Source organism: Cherax quadricarinatus, chromosome 28, assembly GCF_038502225.1.
Source record: "Cherax quadricarinatus isolate ZL_2023a chromosome 28, ASM3850222v1, whole genome shotgun sequence".
Taxonomy (NCBI): Eukaryota; Metazoa; Arthropoda; class Malacostraca; order Decapoda; family Parastacidae; genus Cherax; species Cherax quadricarinatus.
The window spans coordinates 13006687-13030676 of record NC_091319.1 but is presented as its reverse complement, the minus strand read 5'-3'; the positions used below and the strand labels follow the sequence as shown (position 1 = coordinate 13030676).

At 42.6% G+C, this 23990-nt stretch overlaps 1 protein-coding gene across 1 annotated transcript in view; it reads left to right on the top strand.

Annotated features, from left to right (window-relative positions):
• LOC128693161 (putative neural-cadherin 2) overlaps positions 1-23990 on the top strand; it is a 919455-nt gene that overhangs the window by 17907 nt on the left and 877558 nt on the right. The window lies entirely within an intron of this gene.

Below are 23990 nucleotides of genomic sequence, written 5' to 3'. Positions count from 1 at the left end.
GCTGGCTGCCTTGGATCAAACGTGTAGCGCAAGCTACACGCCAAGGTATTGTCCAGTGTGGGTTGATTGGTAAAGCACTGCGTACCTTGTCCTATGGTTCGTAGGTTTGAGTCTCCTTCAGCCAGAGATCAGTGTTTAAATATATATATATATATATATATATATATATATATATATATATATATATATATATATATATATATATATATATATATATATATATATATATATATATATATGCAAAGCAACCACTGTGAAAGAGTAGTGAAATTCCAAGCGCTTTCGTGACTACTCACATTGTCAAGGAACTATGAAAGTAATACATCAAAGGAAGGCAATAAAAGGGCTTAGAATATGAATATTTCCTTAGGTTTGTATAAATTAGATGCATTTATAATTAATAAAATTTGGTTAGAGTTTAATAATACATTGGACAAATAATAAACCTTATTTCTTGGGTAAAATGATTTGTTAGTGGGATGTCGTGAGGGCGTGTCTAGTTGGGCCAGCGGACCTACTGCAGCGTTCCTCTTTTCTTATGAGTCCGGTATTGTCCTGCGTCAGGTGTTTCTTTGTTGTGGGAGTTGACTGTGAGGTGTGGTCTAAGCCCTTTTATTGCCTTCCTTTGATGTATTAATTTCATAGTTCCTTGACAATGTAAGTAGTCACGAAAGCGCTTGGAATTTCACTACTCTTTCACAGTGGTTGCTTTGCATAATTTAAAACCACCTGTTTACTGTGATCTTATTGCATATATATATATATATATATATATATATATATATATATATATATATATATATATATATATATATATCGTGCCGTATAGGTAAAAACTGGCCAATTAGCAAGAACTCGTTTAAAATTAAGTCCTTTCTATAAAATTTTCTAATACGTTCAAAGATATATATTTTCCATTATTTTAATGTAAAAATTAATAATTTTGTACCAAAAGAACCTTAGAAAACTTGCCTAACCTTATTATAACAACCGCAATTTAATTTAGCCTAATCCAACTTAACCTAGTCTAACTGAACTGCAAACACAAAAAAGACATACCAACATAGTAGTATTATATTTTATCCCTAACATTATTTCCCTCATACATGTGATCGAGCAATAGAATACCCTGAAGACCTCACATATTACTCTAAACCCACTCTAAATCTTAATGAAAAAAAAAAAATGCATAATACGAGAGAATATGGAAAAATGCAAAATACAGAATTGGGCTTCGGTGATATTTTTTTTCCGAATGCGCAACACAGACATAAAAGCGATGTAACATATACCTCTCTCTCTCTCTTTCTTTGTCTCTCATCGTCCCTGTCTCTGTCTGTGTTTGTCTCTCTGTTTCTGTCTCTGTTTCTGCCTGTCTCTCTCTCTAGAAAATAAATAGATAAAAAACCTATAACTCAATAGAGAACCAAAAAATGCATAAAACCGGGGAACTAAATGGCACGCTGCCTACAATAGTCAACAAAAGATACTCTTCGTAGAACACGCTTTTGCTGGGACAAACAAGCATGTTCTGCATCCTGTGTGTATTTTTTTTTCTCACTAATGCGTATCACAACATTAACATGTTTGTCTTCTCGAACCAGCCATTTTCTGGAGGCTGGTGCTGTTGGGTGTTAATGCGCTCACAATGTTCCCATCCCTCCTGAACAATGCTCTAAACGCAGCCATCACCATTTATTTACCTTCCCCTCCTCTCTCTCTCTCTCTCTCTCTTTCGACTAAAAGTGCAAATCGTGGAAGAGGCGTTTGTCATGGTGTAATATGTGGGAACTGAGGTACCACTGCGAGGAGGAAAGGTAGCAGGTTAAGGCTGGCTCTCTCAAGACTTAGTGCTACTTTTGCACTCACTCTCTCTCTCTCACACACACACACACTATTTATCAAGCTTACTTTGTTAACGCTCTGGTGTTAAGCACAGGTCGATTTGTCATTCTATTGCTACGTCGAAAAATGACTATTTTGGGTCATATTTCTTCTGATGACGTTCGAGGATTTTGCTAATGACTTCACTCTATTATCGTGTCAACAAATAGCGATGAAGGATATTTTAATTATTTAACTCTAAAGAGGTATACCTCTAGAAATCTATCATCATTATACCCAGGTATGCTGTACCTGGCGAGGACGAATATTAAAATATAATAGTTCTAATTATTGCTGACAATGTGGAACATATAAAGTAATAATTATTTAAGTGACTGTGAGGCTTATTACAATTTTATTTCACTACTCACACCCATCAATACCTCACTTATTTTTGCTCTGCCAGACGTTCTAAAAAGGTAACGTTGAGCATATTAAATCTTATCAAGGTTAATTTTATAGCCCTTCACGAAGCTTTCCTTGATAATGAAGGGCTGTTTATTTATGGAACTACGCTCTCCTATCCCCTAATCAGACCCCTATTAATTCCAAAACCAGTCTACAGAGGGGACGCTAAACACGAACTTGTGTAAACCATTACCTTGGGTGACTCGAGGTGGGGGCTAGTGTAATGACGGATTTGATGGTGTTAGGTGTCTCAGCTCACACGACTAACCATACTACCACTTTTCACCATAGCACCACGAATTTTTCTAACACGTCACTATAGCACCATCCATCATTCTATCACCACGCACCATCCATCATTATATCACCACGCACCATCCATCATTCTAACACCACGGACCATCCATCATTCTATCACGCACCATCCATCATTCTAACACCACACACCACCTGTCATTCTAACACCACGCACCATCCATCATTCTAACACCACCTGTCATTCCAACACCACGCACCATCCATCATTCTAACACTACGCACCATCCATCATTCTAACACCACGGACCATCCATCATTCTAACACCACTCACTATCCATCATTCTAACACCACGCACCATCCATCATTTAAACACCACGGACCATCCATCATTCTAACACTACGCACCATCCATCATTCTAACACCACTCACCATCCATCATTCTAACACCACGCACCATCCATCATTTTAACACCACGCACCATCCATCATTCTAACACCCCTAGCATAGCACCACCACACCGGCCAGCCAGCTAGCACCACCACCACCGGCCAGCCAGCTAGCACCGCCACCCTCCCCCTCTCATCAACAAACGTTGTGTGCTGGATAAGGCTATTGAATTTCACTCGATGAAGGATTGTATGTTGAAGGATAAAAAAAATAGTTTTTCTTCATATTTCTTTCCTGTGTGTATTTGTTACTTATTTTAATGTTTATTTTGGTTTTCCACTAAATTTTAGATTTTTTTTTATTCTGTTCAAGAGATAATTTTCTTAAGTGCTATTGAAGGGTCAATATAATAATAAAAAAATGTACGGATAAAACTGGCAAATTGGAGTCCCCATAAAGCCTATTGAAAATTTAAATAAATTTTCCTCTCTAAACAATTCGTTGCTTCAAATATTCTACTTAGCTGGACCAGCTCATTCAGAAATTTTTCCTTTTCACCTTCAATATTATAACAGGAAAAAAATCCTAAATGCTTAGTTCTCTTTAATGATGATTGTTTTTCTGCAGACGTGATTAATGACCCTGAAGTAACATTACTGGGTGCCTCGTATGTGTGAATATCCGATCCTTTTGTCCTTATTTTGGAGTAAATACGGTACACTTTATGGAGAGTTTGGTTTGAAAACCTTTTAATGCGATGAGCTGAGTACCGATGCAAAGCTCAGAGTACACGAAGCTCGAAGAACAGGCAACAATTCATGCAGAGGCATAATCGCTCTCACACTCAAGGATGAACACAAAATCCCAGTTATCCGCTTAGTGCCTCTCTGTCTCTTGGGTTTTAAGGGAACTCGCAGCCACACGCCCGTACGCACGCACGCACGCACGCACGGACACAGGATTGAGTGGATTCCAACACCACATCATTCAGATGCACGAGGCTTAATCCTGTACCTCATACCTGTGACACGATTATTAAAGCTACACCTGTTGGTCTGTTGCTTAGCCAACTACACCTTATGGCCTCTTTCTTGGCCAGCTACACCTGCTGGTCTGTTGCTTAGTCAGATACACCTGCTGGTCTGTTTCTTGGCCAGCTACACCTGCTGGTCTATTGTTTAGTCAGATACACCTGCTGGTGTGTTTCTTGGCCAGCTACACATGCTGGTCTGTTGCTTAGAAATTCCTGCTGGTCTATTGCTTAGTCAGATACACTTGGTGAGACACCTGTTCTTTGGCCAAGTACACCTGTTGGTTTGCTACTTCCACTCGACTTAAATCTGATCTGACCTCCTTTCTTTATGAACCTTGTCTTGATATACTACTGTATTAATGTGGTAAAATCACCAGTCTGACAAAACTCCTGGAGAGCGAAACGTTGCCACAATAAAATGTCACATTAGTTGCACTTGTGTCCTTGTACTTGTTGTACTGTATTTACGTAAGAGCACGAGAACAAAGGAGCACTGAAATAGGTCTACTGGCCCATGCTAGGGAGGTCTTCCTCAAGTCTAATCCTTCTCATTCATATTCCGATCTATTTTGTTAGCTACTCAGCTGTTAGCGTCCATGGCTATGCATGGCAGTCTGTATCTTGTTGTAAATGGTATGGTAATACCAACGAGCTGTGGAAAAGGACACTTGTGTAGTTCATGTCACTACTACACCTGTTGCCTTGTATCTGACTGAAGAAGCCTACTGTGTAGGCGAAACATTTCAGCAGTAAAGATATTCAACTGTTGCACATGTGTCTTAATCTTAAAACTTGTTTGTATTTCATACCATTTTGAATATAAAGTTTAGGACATTTATTGAAGGAAACGTTTCGCCACGAATGGTTGCTTTAGTCATTAGTTAAAAGGACGCAGATGCAACTAATGCGACACTTTATGTGACCAGGGTAAATGTCACGTTAGTTACCTAACATTTTGTTGGTAATTCTGCCATTATTACATCAGTCATTAAGACTGAGGAAGCCACTGGTGGCGAAATGTCTCCCTTAATAAATGTCCTGAATGGTACACTGTTTTTTTCCACACTGTGATTCTTACACTTGTATCACGGGAGTGAACAAGGTCCCAGGACCGTCACGTTTCCTAATACAGTGTGTTTGCACTGGTGTCTGTCGTCTTCAGATTGTTAAATTCCTATAATAGAGATCAAAGTAAACGCTTAGCATATATGCACACTGAGAGATCCACACTCCTCTGTATTTATTCCTCTGGATATCCAGTCCTTTAAGAGGCATTTGTGCTGCTTTCACTGGGATAGTTATTGTTGCTGAATATATTTTTTTTTTCGAAAGTTAGGCAATTATGTGTTCGAAATACAGTCTTTGTTCTGGCTTAATTCTTATGAATTCTTCATTGATTATGATGTTAACACTGAGAGGCAAGAGCATAAGGCAGCTTTTCTCTTAGCTTTTATTTAACTAGCGGTGGCGTATGATGCACTCCTGGGGGACTTCACTAATTGAAAGTGTTATCTCCGGTTGCTGGATGCCATCCCCCCCATTTCTCTCTCTCTCTCTCTCTCTCTCTCTCTCTCTCTCTCTCTCTCTCTCTCTCTCTCTCTCTTTCTTTCTTTCTCTCTCTCTCTCTCTCTCTCTCTCTCTCTCTCTCTCTCTCTTTTCTCTCTAATATTCCACGTAAAACATAAAGGGGAAAGGAGACAACTTAACAACATGTGTAACTTTATAAGATACACAAACTAGCCACAAACTCGAAGGACCTTGCTGTCTATGGATCCTTACTGCCAGTGAGGAGGAAAATATTAGAAACTACAAACACAGCCTTCAAAGAATTACTCACAATATCAAAGTCCTAAAAAGTTTTTTTTTAATGTATGATAAAGAACAAGAAACTACAAATCAAAATAGGGCTTCTAGTAGACAGTGACTACATTTATGTTGACAATGCCTTCTTGATTTATAAATCTTTCATTCTTTGATTATTTGAATGCGAAGCACTCTAATAATGAGTTTACTTTAGCAACAGAGAGGTATTGAATTTTATTTTGTATTCAGGATTATCGTCAAGCAGCGAATACCAGTAAAGATACGGCCTGTGTGTGTGTGTGTGTACTCACCTAGTTGTACTCACCTAGTTGAGGTTGCGGGGGTCGAGTCCGAGCTCCTGGCCCCGCCTCTTCACTGATCGCTACTAGGTCACTCTCCCTGAGCCGTGAGCTTTATCGTACCTCTGCTTAAAGCTATGTATGGATCCTGCCTCCACTACATCGCTTCCCAAACTATTCCACTTACTGACTACTCTGTGGCTGAAGAAATACTTCCTAACATCCCTGTGATTCATCTGTGTCTTTAGCTTCCAACTGTGTCCCCTTGTTACTGTGTCCAATCTCTGGAACATCCTGTTTTTGTCCACCTTGTCAATTCCTCTCAGTATTTTGTATGTCGTTATCATGTCCCCCCTATCTCTCCTGTCCTCCAGTGTCGTCAGGTTGATTTCCCTTAACCTCTCCTCGTAGGACATACCTCTTAGCTCTGGGACTAGTCTTGTTGCAAACCTTTGCACTTTCTCTAGTTTCTTTACGTGCTTGGCTAGGTGTGGGTTCCAAACTGGTGCCGCATACTCCAATATGGGCCTAACGTATACGGTGTACAGGGTCCTGAACGATTCCTTATTAAGATGTCGGAATGCTGTTCTGAGGTTTGCTAGGCGCCCATATGCTGCAGCAGTTATTTGGTTGATGTGCGCTTCAGGAGATGTGCCTGGTGTTATACTCACCCCAAGATCTTTTTCCTTGAGTGAGGTTTGTAGTCTCTGACCCCCTAGACTGTACTCCGTTTGCGGCCTTCTTTGCCCTTCCCCAATCTTCATGACTTTGCACTTGGTGGGATTGAACTCCAGTGTGTGTGTGTGTGTGTGTGTGTGTGTGTTTGTGTGTGTGTTTGTGTGTGCGTGTGTATGTGTATGAGTGTATATGATTGTGTGTGTGTGTGTATGAGTGTGTGTGTGTATGAGTGTGTGTGCGTGTGTGTGTATGAGTTTGTGTATGTGTGTGTGTGTGTGTGTGTGTGTGTGTGTGTGTGTGTGTGTGTGTGTGTGTGTGTGTGTGTTTATGTGTGTGTGTGTGTGTGTGTGTATGAATTTGTATATGTGTGTGTGTGTGTGTGTGTGTGTGTGTGTGTGTGTGTCTCAACAATCAATATTTGCACCAATAACTCACTACAGTTGTGACCGGGTGTGGAAGTGTGAATTGCTCATTACACTATAATTTTTTCATGATTGTAGCCATATATAAACGTAAGTAACCATTCTTACAGTATTCATTACCTTTGTAACTTGTGAGTTCATTACCTTGTACCTAGTTCAGCCATCACAACTTTGGGAGCCCAGTCCCTGGACCCATTACGTACCTCTGTAATCTGTAAATACCTTTGTAACTTGTCATGATTGTGACTAGACCTACCTGGAGTTCATTACCTTTGTAAATTGTGAATTCATTACCAATTATGTACCTCTGTAATCTTTTGACTACCGCCCACAGGATGGGTATGGGGTGCATAATAAACATATTAAACTTAAACTTAACTGTGTTTTCAGTGATACTCTCGGCTAGGTCTTTACAACCCAAAACGAAGCCAGTAGTAAGACTCTTCTGCTTTCTTCTTGACTCATACACTTAGAAAATAAATGATAGACCTTAATCTAGATAGAAGTAGATACTTCACAGCAGATAGCCTAGGTGTTGACTTTCAAGTCCTCTGCTATCTGTCTTTCCCATGTACACCCATTTGCCTTGGGCACATAACTTACTTGAAAGATGTTAAGCCAACCTAAGAATAAATGAAATCGCCTATAAAACGACAATAAATTATCTAGAAAAATTGAACATTAATAAATCCTTAGGGCCAGACAAAAATCGCAAATGTATGGAATAGGTAGCGCACTCAGCTCACACACTGAGGTTCGGAGTTCGAATCCCTGGTACGGCTGGAAAACATTAGAACGTGTTTCCATAAGACACCTGCTGTCCATGTTCATACATCAGTATAAAATGGGTACCTGCGCCTTAGTCGACTGGTGTGGGTCGCATCCTGGGACAAAACTGACCTAATTTGCCAGAAATGCTCAGCATAACAAGCGGCTTTCTATATAGTAGTATGTCATTGATGTCAGCTAGGCTTGTATACTTTGTACATGTACTTGTAGGAATATAATTATTATTATTATTAATATTATTATTATTATAAAGAAAGTTTATGCGGAGATTGAGGCTCAAGAAGAAAAGGGGAAGATGTTTGATGTCACCATGGCTAGTTAACATATTTATAAACAGAGGTGCAAAATAAGTGAATGCTAGAACGTTGGGAAGAGGTGAGGGATTGAAAGATTATTCTGATAAAGTGAGAATTATCACTGTTGCTTTTTGCCGATGACCTGGTTCTTTTGGGAGAACAGAAATATCAAGGTGAATAATATTATTAGGGAGTACAGTAATGTTTATTATTATTATTATTATTATTATTATTATTATTATTATTATTATTATTATTTTAGCGGAAAGCTACACGTGTAGGGTCATACAGCTCCTGGGAGTGGGAAACAATCAGATTTGATCCAGGGAACCTGAGGATAGGTCCATAAAGAGTGAAAGTAAATATGTGAGGATAAAACAAGAACAGCGAGAGTGAATGTAAAAACCTACGTGCAAAACAAAAGTCATGAGAGTGTATATAAACACCTGCAAGTACACAGTTGTCAGTCTAACACCATCTTCATAGCTGAACTCATTAATTGCGTCTTTATCTTAACCTCCAGGCCGGGTGACAACCCGACAACACCCAGGGGATCCCCGCCCGCCCGCCCCCCAGGTAACCAACACACACATACACCGGGTCACCAGCACACACACCGGGTCACCAGCACACACAGGGTCATCAACACACACTGGGTCAGCAAAACACTGGGTCACTACCACGCACTGGGTCACTGCCACACGCTGGGTCACTACCACACACTGGTTCACCAGCACACACTGGGTCACTAGCACACACAGGGCGAACAACACACATACCGGTTACCAACACACTGGGTGAACAACACACATCAGTTCACCATCACACACTGAGTCACACTGAGACACACACAGACCTGTTAGCCAACATACACTTAGTCACCCTACGATACACCACTTCACCAACACACACTGGGTCACCAACACGCACTGGGTCACCAACACGCACCAGTTCACTAACTGGTGAGTATAATACTGAGCACATCTCCTGAGGCACACATCAACCAGATAACTGCTGCAGCATATGGGCGCCTGGCAAACCTGAGAATAGCGTTCCGATAACTCAGTAAGGAGTCGTTCAAGACTCTGTACACCGTGTACGTCAGGCCCATACTGTAGTATGCAGCACTAGTTTGAAACCTACACCTGGTCAAGCACGTCAACAAATTAGAGAAAGTGCAAAGATTTGCAACAAGACTAGTTTCAGAGCTAAGGGTAATGTCCTACGAAGAAAGGTTAAGAGAAATCGGCCTGACTACACTGGAGGACAGGAGGGTTAGGGGAGTCATGATAACGACATGCAAAGTACTGGGAGGAATTGACAAGGTGGACAGAGATAGGATGTTCCAGAGATGGAACACAGAAACAAGGGGTCACAATTGGAAGTGGAATAGTCTGGCAAGTGAATTAGAGGAGCAAGAACCATACATAGTTTTAAGACGAGGTATGATAAAGCTCATGGAGCAGGGAGAGAGGACCTGGTAGCGATAAGTGAAGAGGCGGAGCCAGGAGCTATGAATCGACCCCTGCAACCACAATTAGGTGAGTACACACTAGGTCACTGACACATACCTGGTTACCTAGTCCTAGTACGCGACTGGCGAAGAGGCGGGGCCAGGAGCTGTGAATCGACCCCTGCAGCCACATATAGATGAGTATATAGTTGAGTACACATACACACTGGGTCACCAACACACACTGGGTCACCAATACACACACCGGGTCACCAGCACACATACACTGGGTCACCAACACACACCGGGTCACCAACACACACACCAAGTCATCAATGCATACACCGGGTCACCAAAACACACACCGGATCAGCAACACACACCGGGTCACCAACACACACCGGGCCACCAACACACACCAGGTCACTAACACACACGCCGGATCACCAACACACACACCGGGTCACCAACACACACCGAATCACCAACACACACACCGGGTCACCAGCACACACACCGGGTCACCAACACACACCGGATCACCAACACACACACCGGGTCACCAACACACACACCGGGTCACCAACACACACCGGATCAGCAACACACACCGGATCACCAACACACATGTAGTTCCCATTTTTAAGAAAGGAGACAGAAAAGAGGCACTAAACTATAGACCTGTGTCATTGACGTGTATAGTATGCAAAATTATGGAGAAGATTATCAGGAGGAGAGTGGTGGAGCACCTGGAACGGAACAGGAGTATAAATGCCAACCAGCACGGATTCACGGAAGGCAAATCCTGTGTCACAAACCTTCTGGAGTTTTATGATAAAATAACAGAAGTAAGACAAGAGAGAGAGGGGTGGGTTGATTGCATCTTCTTGGACTGCAAGAAGGCCTTTGACACAGTTCCTCACAAGAGATTAGTGCAGAAGCTAGAGCATCAGGCGCATATAACAGGAAGGGCACTGCAATGGATCAGAGAATACCTGACAGGGAGGCAACAACGAGTCATGGTACGTAATGATGTATCACAGTGGGCACCTGTGACGAGCGGGGTCCCACAGGGGTCGGTCCTAGGACCAGTGCTATTTTTGGTATATGTGAACGACATGACGGAAGGGTTAGACTCAGAAGTGTCCCTGTTTGCAGATGATGTGAAGTTAATGAGGAGAATTAAATCTGATGAGGACCAGGCAGGACTTCAAAGAGACCTGGACAGACTGGACACCTGGTCCAGCAAATGGCTTCTCGAATTTAATCCTGCCAAATGCAAAGTCATGAAGATGGGGGAGGGGCACAGAAGACCACAGACAGAGTATAGGCTAGGTGGCCAAAGACTGCAAACCTCACTCAAGGAGAAAGATCTTGGGGTGAGTATAACACCGAGCATGTCTCCGGAAGCACACATCAATCAGATAACTGCTGCAGCATATGGGCGCCTGGCAAACCTGAGAACAGCATTCCGATACCTTAGTAAGGAATCATTCAAGACACTGTACACCGTGTATGTCAGGCCCATACTGGAGTATGCAGCACCTGTTTGGAACCCGCACTTGATAAAGCACGTCAAGAAACTAGAGAAAGTACAAAGGTTTGCGACAAGGTTAGTTCCAGAGCTAAGGGGAATGTCCTATGAGGAAAGATTAAGGGAAATCGGCCTGACCACACTGGAGGACAGGAGGGTCAGGGGAGACATGATAACGACATATAAAATACTGCGTGGAATAGACAAGGTGGACAAAGACAGGATGTTCCAGGGAGGGGACACAGAAACAAGAGGCCACAATTGGAAGTTGAAGACACAAATGAGTCAGAGAGATAGTAGGAAGTATTTCTTCAGTCATAGAGTTGTAAGGCAGTGGAATAGCCTAGAAAATGACGTAGTGGAGGCAGGAACCATACACAGTTTTAAGACGAGGTTTGATAAAGCTCATGGAGCGGGGAGAGAGAGGGCCTAGTAGCAACCGGTGAAGAGGCGGGGCCAGGAGCTAGGACTCGACCCCTGCAACCACAAATAGGTGAGTACAAATAGGTGAGTACACACACCGGGTCACCAACACACACACCGGGTCACCAACACACACACACCGGGTCACCAGCACACACACCGGATCACCAACACACACCGGATCACCAACACACACACCGGGTCACCGACACACACACCGGGTCACCAACACACACCGGATCACCAACACACACACCAGGTCACCAGCACACACACCGGCAACACACACACCGGGTCACCAACACACACCGGATCACCAACACACACCGGGTCACCAGCACACACACCGGATCACCAACACACACACCGGGTCACCAACACACACCGGATCACCAACACACACACCGGGTCACCAACATACACCGGGTCACCAACACACACCGGGTCACCAACACACACCGGGTCACCAACACACACCGGGTCACCAACACACACCGGGTCACCCACACCGGGTCACCAACACACACCGGGTCACCAACACACACACCGGATCAGCAACACACACTGGGTCACCAACACACACACCGGGTCACCAACACACACCGGGTCACTAACACACACTGGGTCACCAACACACACACCGGGTCACCAACACACACCGGGTCACCAACACACACACATCGGGTCACCAACACACACCGGGTCACCAACACACACCGGGTCACCAACACACACACACACTGGGTCACCAACACACACACCGGGTCACCAACACACACCGGGTCACCAACACACACACACCGGGTCACCAACACACATCGGGTCACCAACACACACCAGGTCACTAACACACACTGGGTCACCAACACACACCGGGTCACCAACACACACCGGGTCACCAACACACACACACCGGGTCACCAACACACACCGGGTCACCAACACACACTGGGTCACCAACACACACACCGGGTCACCAACACACACTGGGTCATCAACACACACACCGGGTCACCAACACACACCGGGTCACCAACACACAAACACCGGGTCACCAACACACACACCGGGTCACCAACACACACCGGGTCACCAACACTCACACCGGGTCACCAACACACACACTGGGTCACCAACAAACACACCGGGTCACCAACACACACCGGGTCACCAACACACACACTGCGGGTCACCAACACACACACTGGGTCACCAACACACACACCGGGGTCACCAACACACAAACACCGGGTCACCAACACACACACCGGGTCACCAACACACACCGGGTCACCAACACACACACACCGGGTCACCAACACACACCGGGTCACCAACACACACACACCGGGTCACCAACACACACCGGGTCACCAACACACACACGCCGGATCACCAACACACACTGGGTCACCAACACACGCACACCGGGTTACCAACACACACCGGGTCACTAACACACACACGCCGGATCACCAACACACAACTGGTCACCAACACACACACCGGGTCACCAACACACACTGGGTCACCAACACACAAACACCGGGTCACTAACACACATGCACCGGATCACCAACACACACACACCGGGTCACCAACACACACCGGGTCACTAACACACACACGCCGGATCTCCAACACACAATCACCGGGTCACCAACACACAACTGGTCCTCCTCCCTCACGCATGTTACATGTTTCGTGTAAACTGTTTAAGGTTCAAGTACCTGACGCCTACCGCTGCCTCCTCTTTCATCCCATCCCAGCTGTCAACACCAGTCTTTATGAACAAAATTCTTGCGTCCCCTGCAAAAGCCAAGGCTGAACCGAAACTCCTTCACTGCCACATCAGAAGAAATGATATAATAAAGCACCAGGTGATAAAAACTGGGGAAGAAGAAAGGAAAGATCACGATAAATGATACTTCTGCAAGGAGTTGATCAAAGCTTCTTTACTGGCTAAGTTTGAAGTCTGTGCATTGAACGTCAGTCAAAAAAAGAAAAGCTTCAAATTGACCTTCAAGCTCTAGAAACCTAGTCTTAAACTGTGTAAACAGTTTTGACAAACTTTTAGCTAATGCCATTATTCAGCACTATCTTTATAAAAGCGATGTTACTGTACTGCACCATGGAATGTTTTCTCCACAAAAATAACCATCTGCCCTCCTCCAAACACCAATAATTGAGCTGAAACAAGATAGAAAAATATTATAATCACCAAATGATATGTTACCTATACACTGACATCAAGAACATTTTAATATATTCCTAAAAGAGAGACTGAAGTAAACTGGCAGTGTACAAACACGGAAGAATAGCCATGACAGCAACAGAGCTATGACAGAAGATTCAAACAGCTTAGTATATCTCAGCATTAACAACAGTTTTATAAGATACATTAAACTGCTAGAGAATATCTAATTCAAATAGAATCTAATTATGCTTAACAACAGAAAAGAGAGAAATGGAACTGCAGGTAGTTTCAATTAAATGAAAGACTGTGTTTAAGTTAATCTTACATATAACAGGAATTTTCAGACAAATATGTCGAGGATAAACTACTGACAAAGAAAATAGCATTTATTGTTTTCGACTGCGATAAAAAATAATCAAATAAAAAACAGAGACAGATGAACGACGTGTTAGTGAGATTACAAAATGTATAAAAGTTTAACAAGAACAAGTGAGAACACACAGCGGGACAAACTGAGAAATGTGAAGGAAGTAACAAGCAACAGTGAATAATATTGACTCAGGTTAAGCATCAGCACTAACTGCTAATGGAGTTAGAGAATAAGGATTATTATTTTATAGTTATTATTATAGTCATGTAATGAACCCGTGTGGATCATTCATTCAATTAAGACACTGGGTCACCAGCACACACACACCGGGTCACTAACAGGCACTGGGTCACCATCACACACCGGCTCACCAACACGAAGCAGGTCACTAACACAATTGCTCAACACACACCGAGTCACCAACACAAACTAGGTCACCAACTCAAATCACCAGCACACCGGGTCACCAACACATACCAGATCACCAATACCATATGGGTCACCATCACACACCAGGACACCAACACACTACAAAGAGACTAATTGACGGTATAACTGAAGGAGGATAAAAGACTGTCAGAATAATAATCTGCCCATCAATCCAACAGTTTCTCAAAGAAATGAACATAAGATAAACTGTAACCAAACCAAAAGAAGTGGAAAAAAGAGAAAGTGAGATAAACGCATTTAAAAAAGTGCTTATATAACTTAGATAAAGGATCGTATAATTTAGGAGAAACCTGATATAATGTCTAACTGTATTAAAAATAGAAAAAATAAATAAATAAGGTAATATTTGACAGTAAGCTACTCATTGGGTAGAAGTGACAGAACAGGGAAGAAGGCAGGAGGACTGGCAATACCAGTAAATGAAACGGTACAAGAAATATAGATTAAAATCCAAAATGAATGTTAGGAAATCGTGATACCAAATGTGTACAACGTACCATTTAATAATACTTGAAAGAGACTATTTTTTTTAAATTTAGCAAAATTGGATACGTCAGCATTGTGTTGCTACTCTATTCTAAATGATAGTTTCACAGTGGGAAGAAAAACTAGCGATGTCATATTGCATCACGCAGGATGGGGCTCATACAGTGTTGACATCTCTCAGCCTGAGCCGGGAGACTTCAGTAGGTCACTGAGGATATTGACTAGTATTCCACTAAGGTTTCATCACTACGGCAGCTTCAAAGGTTTGGTTCCAGCAGCGCTGGAGTTACTATCACTTGGCAGTTACCAGGTTGCGAGAGAGATAAGCATTTGAGAAAGTAAATGAGGGATTACATAATAAACTAATTGACCCATTAATAAGAAAGTGACTATGACAAATGAACACTATTGTGAATGCATTATTTAATTATAAAGAAATAAGTTGGGAAGCCTACAAACCCGGAACGATAAATAAAGTGTTAACAAAATAATGACGATTTATTTTGTTTACTTATATACTTTACTGATTTCTTACATGTTTGTGTACATATTAATATTATTTATGTATGTGTATGCATGAGTGTATGAATATTTGTGTATACACACACACACACACACACACACATATATATATATATATATATATATATATATATATATATATATATATATATATATATATATATATATTTATAGAGGGGCCACAGATATATCAGATCACTTTCTAGTTGTAGCTACACTGAGAGTAAAAGGTAGATGGGATACAAGGAGAATAGAAGCATCAGGGAAGAGAGAGGTGAAGGTTTATAAACTAAAAGAGGAGGCAGTTAGGGTAAGATATAAACAGCTATTGGAGGATAGATGGGCTAATGAGAGCATAGGCAATGGGGTCGAAGAGGTATGGGGTAGGTTTAAAAATGTAGTGTTAGAGTGTTCAGCAGAAGTTTGTGGTTACAGGAAAGTGGGTGCAGGAGGGAAGAGGAGCGATTGGTGGAATGATGATGTAAAGAGAGTAGTAAGGGAGAAAAAGTTAGCATATGAGAAGTTTTTACAAAGTAGAAGTGATGCAAGGAGGGAAGAGTATATGGAGAAAAAGAGAGAGGTTAAGAGAGTGGTGAAGCAATGTAAAAAGAGAGCAAATGAGAGAGTGGGTGAGATGTTATCAACAAATTTTGTTGAAAATAAGAAAAAGTTTTGGAGTGAGATTAACAAGTTAAGAAAGCCTAGAGAACAAATGGATTTGTCAGTTAAAAATAGGAGAGGAGAGTTATTAAATGGAGAGTTAGAGGTATTGGGAAGATGGAAGGAATATTTTGAGGAATTGTTAAATGTTGATGAAGATAGGGAAGCTGTGATTTCGTGTATAGGGCAAGGAGGAATAACATCTTGTAGGAGTGAGGAAGAGCCAGTTGTGAGTGTGGGGGAAGTTCGTGAGGCAGTAGGTAAAATGAAAGGGGGTAAGGCAGCCGGGATTGATGGGATAAAGATAGAAATGTTAAAAGCAGGTGGGGATATAGTTTTGGAGTGGTTGGTGCAATTGTTTAATAAATGTATGGAAGAGGGTAAGGTACCTAGGGATTGGCAGAGAGCATGCATAGTTCCTTTGTATAAAGGCAAAGGGGATAAAAGAGAGTGCAAAAATTATAGGGGGATAAGTCTGTTGAGTGTACCTGGTAAAGTGTATGGTAGAGTTATAATTGAAAGAATTAAGAGTAAGACGGAGAATAGGATAGCAGATGAACAAGGAGGCTTTAGGAAAGGTAGGGGGTGTGTGGACCAGGTGTTTACAGTGAAACATATAAGTGAACAGTATTTAGATAAGGCTAAAGAGGTCTTTGTGGCATTTATGGATTTGGAAAAGGCGTATGACAGGGTGGATAGGGGGGCAATGTGGCAGATGTTGCAAGTGTATGGTGTAGGAGGTAGGTTACTGAAAGCAGTGAAGAGTTTTTACGAGGATAGTGAGGCTCAAGTTAGAGTATGTAGGAAAGAGGGAAATTTTTTCCCAGTAAAAGTAGGCCTTAGACAAGGATGTGTGATGTCACCGTGGTTGTTTAATATATTTATAGATGGGGTTGTAAGAGAAGTAAATGCGAGGGTCTTGGCAAGAGGCGTGGAGTTAAAAGATAAAGAATCACACACAAAGTGGGAGTTGTCACAGCTGCTCTTTGCTGATGACACTGTGCTCTTGGGAGATTCTGAAGAGAAGTTGCAGAGATTGGTGGATGAATTTGGTAGGGTGTGCAAAAGAAGAAAATTAAAGGTGAATACAGGAAAGAGTAAGGTTATGAGGATAACAAAAAGATTAGGTGATGAAAGATTGAATATCAGATTGGAGGGAGAGAGTATGGAGGAGGTGAACGTATTCAGATATTTGGGAGTGGACGTGTCAGCGGATGGGTCTATGAAAGATGAGGTGAATCATAGAATTGATGAGGGAAAAAGAGTGAGTGGTGCACTTAGGAGTCTGTGGAGACAAAGAACTTTGTCCTTGGAGGCAAAGAGGGGAATGTATGAGAGTATAGTTTTACCAACGCTCTTATATGGGTGTGAAGCGTGGGTGATGAATGTTGCAGCGAGGAGAAGGCTGGAGGCAGTGGAGATGTCATGTCTGAGGGCAATGTGTGGTGTGAATATAATGCAGAGAATTCGTAGTTTGGAAGTTAGGAGGAGGTGCGGGATTACCAAAACTGTTGTCCAGAGGGCTGAGGAAGGGTTGTTGAGGTGGTTCGGACATGTAGAGAGAATGGAGCGAAACAGAATGACTTCAAGAGTGTATCAGTCTGTAGTGGAAGGAAGGCGGGGTAGGGGTCGGCCTAGGAAGGGTTGGAGGGAGGGGGTAAAGGAGGTTTTGTGTGCGAGGGGCTTGGACTTCCAGCAGGCATGCTTGAGCGTGTTTGATAGGAGTGAATGGAGACAAATGGTTTTTAATACTTGACGTGCTGTTGGAGTGTGAGCAAAGTAACATTTATGAAGGGATTCAGGGAAACCGGCAGGCCGGACTTGAGTCCTGGAGATGGGAAGTACAGTGCCTGCACTCTGAAGGAGGGGTGTTAATGTTGCAGTTTAAAAACTGTAGTGTAAAGCACCCTTCTGGCAAGACAGTGATGGAGTGAATGATGGTGAAAGTTTTTCTTTTTCGGGCCACCCTGCCTTGGTGGGAATCGGCCGGTGTGATAATAAAAAAAAAATAATATATATATATATATATATATATATGTGTGTGTGTGTGTGTGTGTGTGTGTGTGTGTGTGTGTGTGTGTGTGTGTGTGTGTGTGTGTGTGTGTGTGTGTGTGTGTGTGTGTGTGTGTGTGTCTGTGTGTGTGCATCATAGCAGGGTAGGTTAAGTAGGCTAAACGGCCATAAAAATTTATCTTTTCGATTTATTTGCTTCTCATCTTCAGAAACAACGACGATCTGATACGTAATATAACCGTATCAATAACTCAGATCACAACATAATAGAGGTACAGACATGTATTCACAGGGCTCCTGACCAGCATAATGTGGTCAGTCTTGAGTGTGTCTTCACAAAATTTAACTTCAGTAACAAAAACATACAATGGGAACAAGTCAACCATGTCATAAATGAAACAAGCTGGGAAGATATCCTAAACAACACGGATCCAAACCTTTACCTAGAAAAAAATAACTCTATGGCACTTGAGGTATGCTCAAAGCACATTCCATTCAGATAAAGAAAGAGAAGCTGTAAACTAGAAAGAGAGAGATGCTCCCTATACAGGCGAAGGCGAAGAATCACAGAGCTGCTGAGAGGGGCCAATATATCTGAAATAGGAAGGGAGGCACTGGTCAGAGAAATAGCAAATATCGAACCTAAGCTTAAGGAATCTTACAGGAGACAAGAATCTCAGGAAGCACTAAAAGTCATTTAGAAAAATGAAAAACAAAAACAAAATACTTCTTAACCTATGTCAAATCTAAGGGAAAAACAACATACAGTATTGGGCCCCTGCTTAGACGAGATGGGACATACACAGAGAGCCGTTACCCAGACTAAATGAATTCTTTATAAACGAGACCCAAAATTTGGTCATCTCAAAAATCTCTGATATTATCCTAACACCACAAGACTTTGAAAAGACAATAAATGACAGGCCCATGTACTCTGCCCCAGGCCCAGAACTCCATGTTCATCAAGAACTGCAAGAAGCCCCTGTCACGTGTCTTCAGCATTCTATGGAGAGGGAGCATGGACACAGGGGTCATTCCACACTCACTAAAAACAATAGACATAGTCCCACTCTACAAAGGAGGCAGTAAAGCAATTGCAAAGATCTACAGACCGATAGCACTAACATCCCATATCATTAAAATCTTTGAAAGGGCTCTAAGAAGCAAGATCACCAACCAGCTAGAGACCCATCAATTACACAACCCAGGGCAACACGGGTTTAGAGTAGATCGCTCCTGCCTGTCCCAGTTACTGGACTACTATGACAAGGTCCTGGATGCTATAGGATAAACAAAATGCAGATATAATATACACAGACTTTGCAAAAGCTTTCGACAAGTGTGACCATGGCGTAATAGCGCACAAAATGCTTGATAAAGGAATAACAGAAAAAGTTGGTAGATGGATCTATAACTTCCTAACAAATAGAACAAAGAGTAAGAGCAAACACAGTAAAGTCAGAGGCAGCAACGTTGAAAAGCTCTGTTTCATAAGGCACAGTACTCGCTCCCATCTTGTTCCTCATCCTCAAATCTGATATAGAGATGTAAGCCATAACTCCATGTCTACTTTTGCGGATGACATCCGAATTGCCATGACAGTGACCTCCATCGAAGACACCGCAAGACTCCAAGCGGACATTAACCATATCTTCAGATGGGCCACTCAAAACAATATGAAGTTCAGTGAAGAGAAATTTCAACTACTCAGATACGGAAAACTTGAGGAAATTAAAACTACGTCAGGGTATACAACAAATTCTAACCATACAATAGAGCGAGAAAGTAATGTGAAGAATCTGGGAGTGATAATGTCAGAGGATTTCGCCTTCAAAAACCACAACAATGTATCTACTGCATCTGTTAGAAAAATTATTGGATGGATAATGAGAACGTTCAGTACTAGGGACGCCAAGCCCATGATTCTCTTCAAATCGCTTGTTTTCTCTAGGTTGGAATACTGCTGTGCACTAACGGCCCACTTCAAGGCAGGCGAAATTGCTGACCTGAAGAGTGTGTAAAGAACTTTCACGGCACACATAAGTATGATAAGGCACCTAAATTATTGGGAACGGTTGAAGTCTCTTGATTTGTATTCCCTGGGACGCAGGCGAGAGAGATACATGATAATATACACTTGGAAAATCCTAGTGGGATTAGTACCAAACTTGCACACGAAAATCACTCCCAATGAAAGTAAAAGACTCGGCAGGAGATGCAACATTCCCCCAATAAAAAACAGGGTCGCCACGAGTACACTGAGAGATAGTACAGTAAGTGTCAGGGGCCCAAGACTGTTCAACTGCCTCCCAGCATACACAAGAGGGATTACCAATAGACTCCTGGCTGTCTTCAAAAGCCTACTGGACTGCGGTTCGTACGTCGTTTTACGTACGGCCAACAGTAACAGCCTGGTTGACCAGACCCTGATCAACCACGAGGCCTGGTCTCAGACCGGACCGCAGGGGCGTTGGCCCCCAAAACCCTCTCCAGGTATACTCCCGGTATATGCATTGATGGACATAGAACATCTGTACAAAGTCCTTTCTCGATTTTCACATTTTATTTTTATTTTTTATCTGAATACAGTTTTACACATAAAATTTTTCAATCTATGTAATCTCAACGTGTACACCTCTAGTGACCGTAACACGTCTAATAGATAATCATTCATTCCACGCATTGGCTAACACATCTGGGGTGACGTTGTTGATGCTATCATTGATTCTAACGTGGAATGTTTTGGTGTTAAGTTGCTGTTATCTGGAAAACAGTCCTTCACAAACCTCCACCAGAAATGTGACTAAAGGTAACCATGAGGGGTCATTTGATATGGTCATCACGATAATTAAACTATCGTATGCTGAGAACTGCATTTTCATATCTTGAATCACACTGCTGTAATATATTTGAGAAATCGGGAAAGGACTTTGCACCAGACTAGCTTGGCGACCCGGTCTGAACTTGATAAATTGATGTAGTGTAATGCAGCTTAGTCCTGCCCAATTTGTCTTGCGCTATCCTAGATTATGTTGGTGTCGCTTGGCATAGGGGAGGTGTTGTTTATTTTGTATTATTCATTCTGGTTGTCGACGACAATTTAACACTGTAACTATATGCATTTGTTTAAAGGTACATTTAAACAAAATATAAATTATTTATATTATAGTTTTCATCTTATTACGTGAAGATGAAAATATATTTGTAAATTCCATTTTCCTTGTGTGTGTATGAGAGAGAGAGTGAGAGAGAGAGAGAGAGAGAGAGAGAGAGGGGGGGGGGTAAGCTATGCAAGAGGTGGCAATGTCTAGGTGATAACTCCAGCTCTGTGGAATGAAACCTTTGAAGCTTCCGTAGCTACAAAAGCCTTTGGGTTACCAAGGCGTAGGGGAATGTTTGAAGACAGCCTCACTGCCCTGTTGAAGCCTCCCAGGCTCCCGGCTCAGGGTGACACACTTCATTTCTGGTGTGAGAGGATTATCCTGTGTGATGGAATATGGAAACATAGCTTATGATCCCACTGTATAAATATCATACAGAACATGTACAGTCCACTGCTGGTATACCAAATTTTGTTAAATAAAAAAAGTTATGCATCCGCACTTTATAGAAGCAACACCAGGTAGACTGGGCAACACACCTTTGATATTAGACCTGGTATTAGCGGGAAAAGGAGCACGAAATTTTGATCACAGACTAACTAAACCCATGTAATAAAGTTGGTAGAATTACCGACAATATGTTAGGGTAAAGGACACAAGTGCAACTAATGTCTCATTAGTTGCACTTGTGTCCTTTACCTAACATATCTAAACCCACTTGGAATGAGAGATAATATTCTGCTAGAAATATCGTATAATTCCCAGTCACATTCTGATCCCCCTGGAGTGTACGCCGAAGGTAACAAATCATCCGACAAGGGGGGTTAGATGATTGATCGCCATCGGCAAAAGCCACTCTTTTTTTTTTCCTAATTGATCCTGGATCGACTAATACCAGGCAACACCTGGCTGGACTTACATGCTCTTCTCGCTACCGTCATCCACATTACATAACTTGTCTTCATTATTTGTTGTAGTCTCGGAGTCTCAAAGTGCATTGTAAGTTGTTCAGACTTCGGCTCCCTCCCATCACGTCACTATTCACAGCCAACCCTTGTTATGCTACATCCTCGCCAGACACAAAAAGTATTTACATTTTTTTGGTTGGGTTCTTGGCCATGATGGAGTTCAGGATAATGGCCACTTGGTGATGCTGGAGTTCAGAATAATGACTTTTTGGCCATGCTGGAGTTCAGGATATTGATCTGGCCATGCTTGAGTTCAGGATAATGACCTTCTGTCCACGCTAGAAGTAAGGATAATGACCTACTGGATACGCTAGAATTTAGGATGACCTCTTGGCCATGCCAAACTCAGGATAATGATCTTCTGGCCATGCTGGAGTATAGGATAATGACCTCCTGGCCATGCTGGAGTTCAAGATAATGACCTCCTGGCCATGCTGTAGTTCAGGATAATGACGTCCTGGCCATGCTGGAGTACAGGAAAATGACCTTCTGGCCATGCTGGAGTTCAGGAAAAACCTCCTGGCCATGCTAGAGTTCAGGATAATGACCTCCTGGCCATGCTGGAGTACAGAATAATGACCATTTGACCATAATGGAGTACAAGATAATTACATCCTGGCCATGCTGGAGTACAGAATAAGGACTTCCTGACCATGTCTGAGTTTAGGATGATTACATCCTGGCTATGCTGGAGTTCAGGATAATGACCTCCTGGCCATGCTGGAGTACAGAATAATGACCACTTGGCCATAATGGAGTACAGGATAATTACATCCTGGCCATGCTTGTGTTCAGGATAATTACATCCTGGCCATGCTGGGGTACAGGATAATGACCTCCTGGCCATGCTTGTGTTCAGGATAATTACATCCTGCCCATGCTTGTGTTCAGGATAATTACATCCTGGCCATGCTGGGGTACAGGATAATGACCTCCTGGCCATGCTTGTGTTCAGGATAATTACATCCTGGCTATGCTGGAGTACAGGATAATGACCTCCTGGCCATGCTTTTATTCAGGATAATTACATCCTGGCCATGCTGGGGTACAGGATAATGACCTCCTGGCCATGCTGGGGTACAGGATAATTACATCTTGGCCATGCTTGTGTTCAGGATAATTACATCCTGGCCATGCTGGGGTACAGGATAATGACCTCCTGGCCATGCTTGTGTTCAGGATAATTACATCCTGGCCATGCTGGGGTACAGGATAATGACCTCCTGGCCATGCTTGTGTTCAGGATAATTACATCCTGGCCATGTTGGAGTACAGGATAATGACCTCCTGGCCATGCTTGTGTTCAGGATAATTACATCCTGGCCATGCTGGGTACAAGATAATGACCTCCTGGCCATGCCTGTCTTCAGGATAATTACATCCTAGCCATGCTGGGGTACAGGATAATTACATCCTGGCCATGGTTGTGTTCAGGATAATTACATCCTGGCCATGCTGGAGTACAGGATAATGACCTCCTGGCCATGCTTGTGTTCAGGATAATCACATCCTGGCCATGCTGGGGTACAGGATAATGACCTCCTGGCCATGC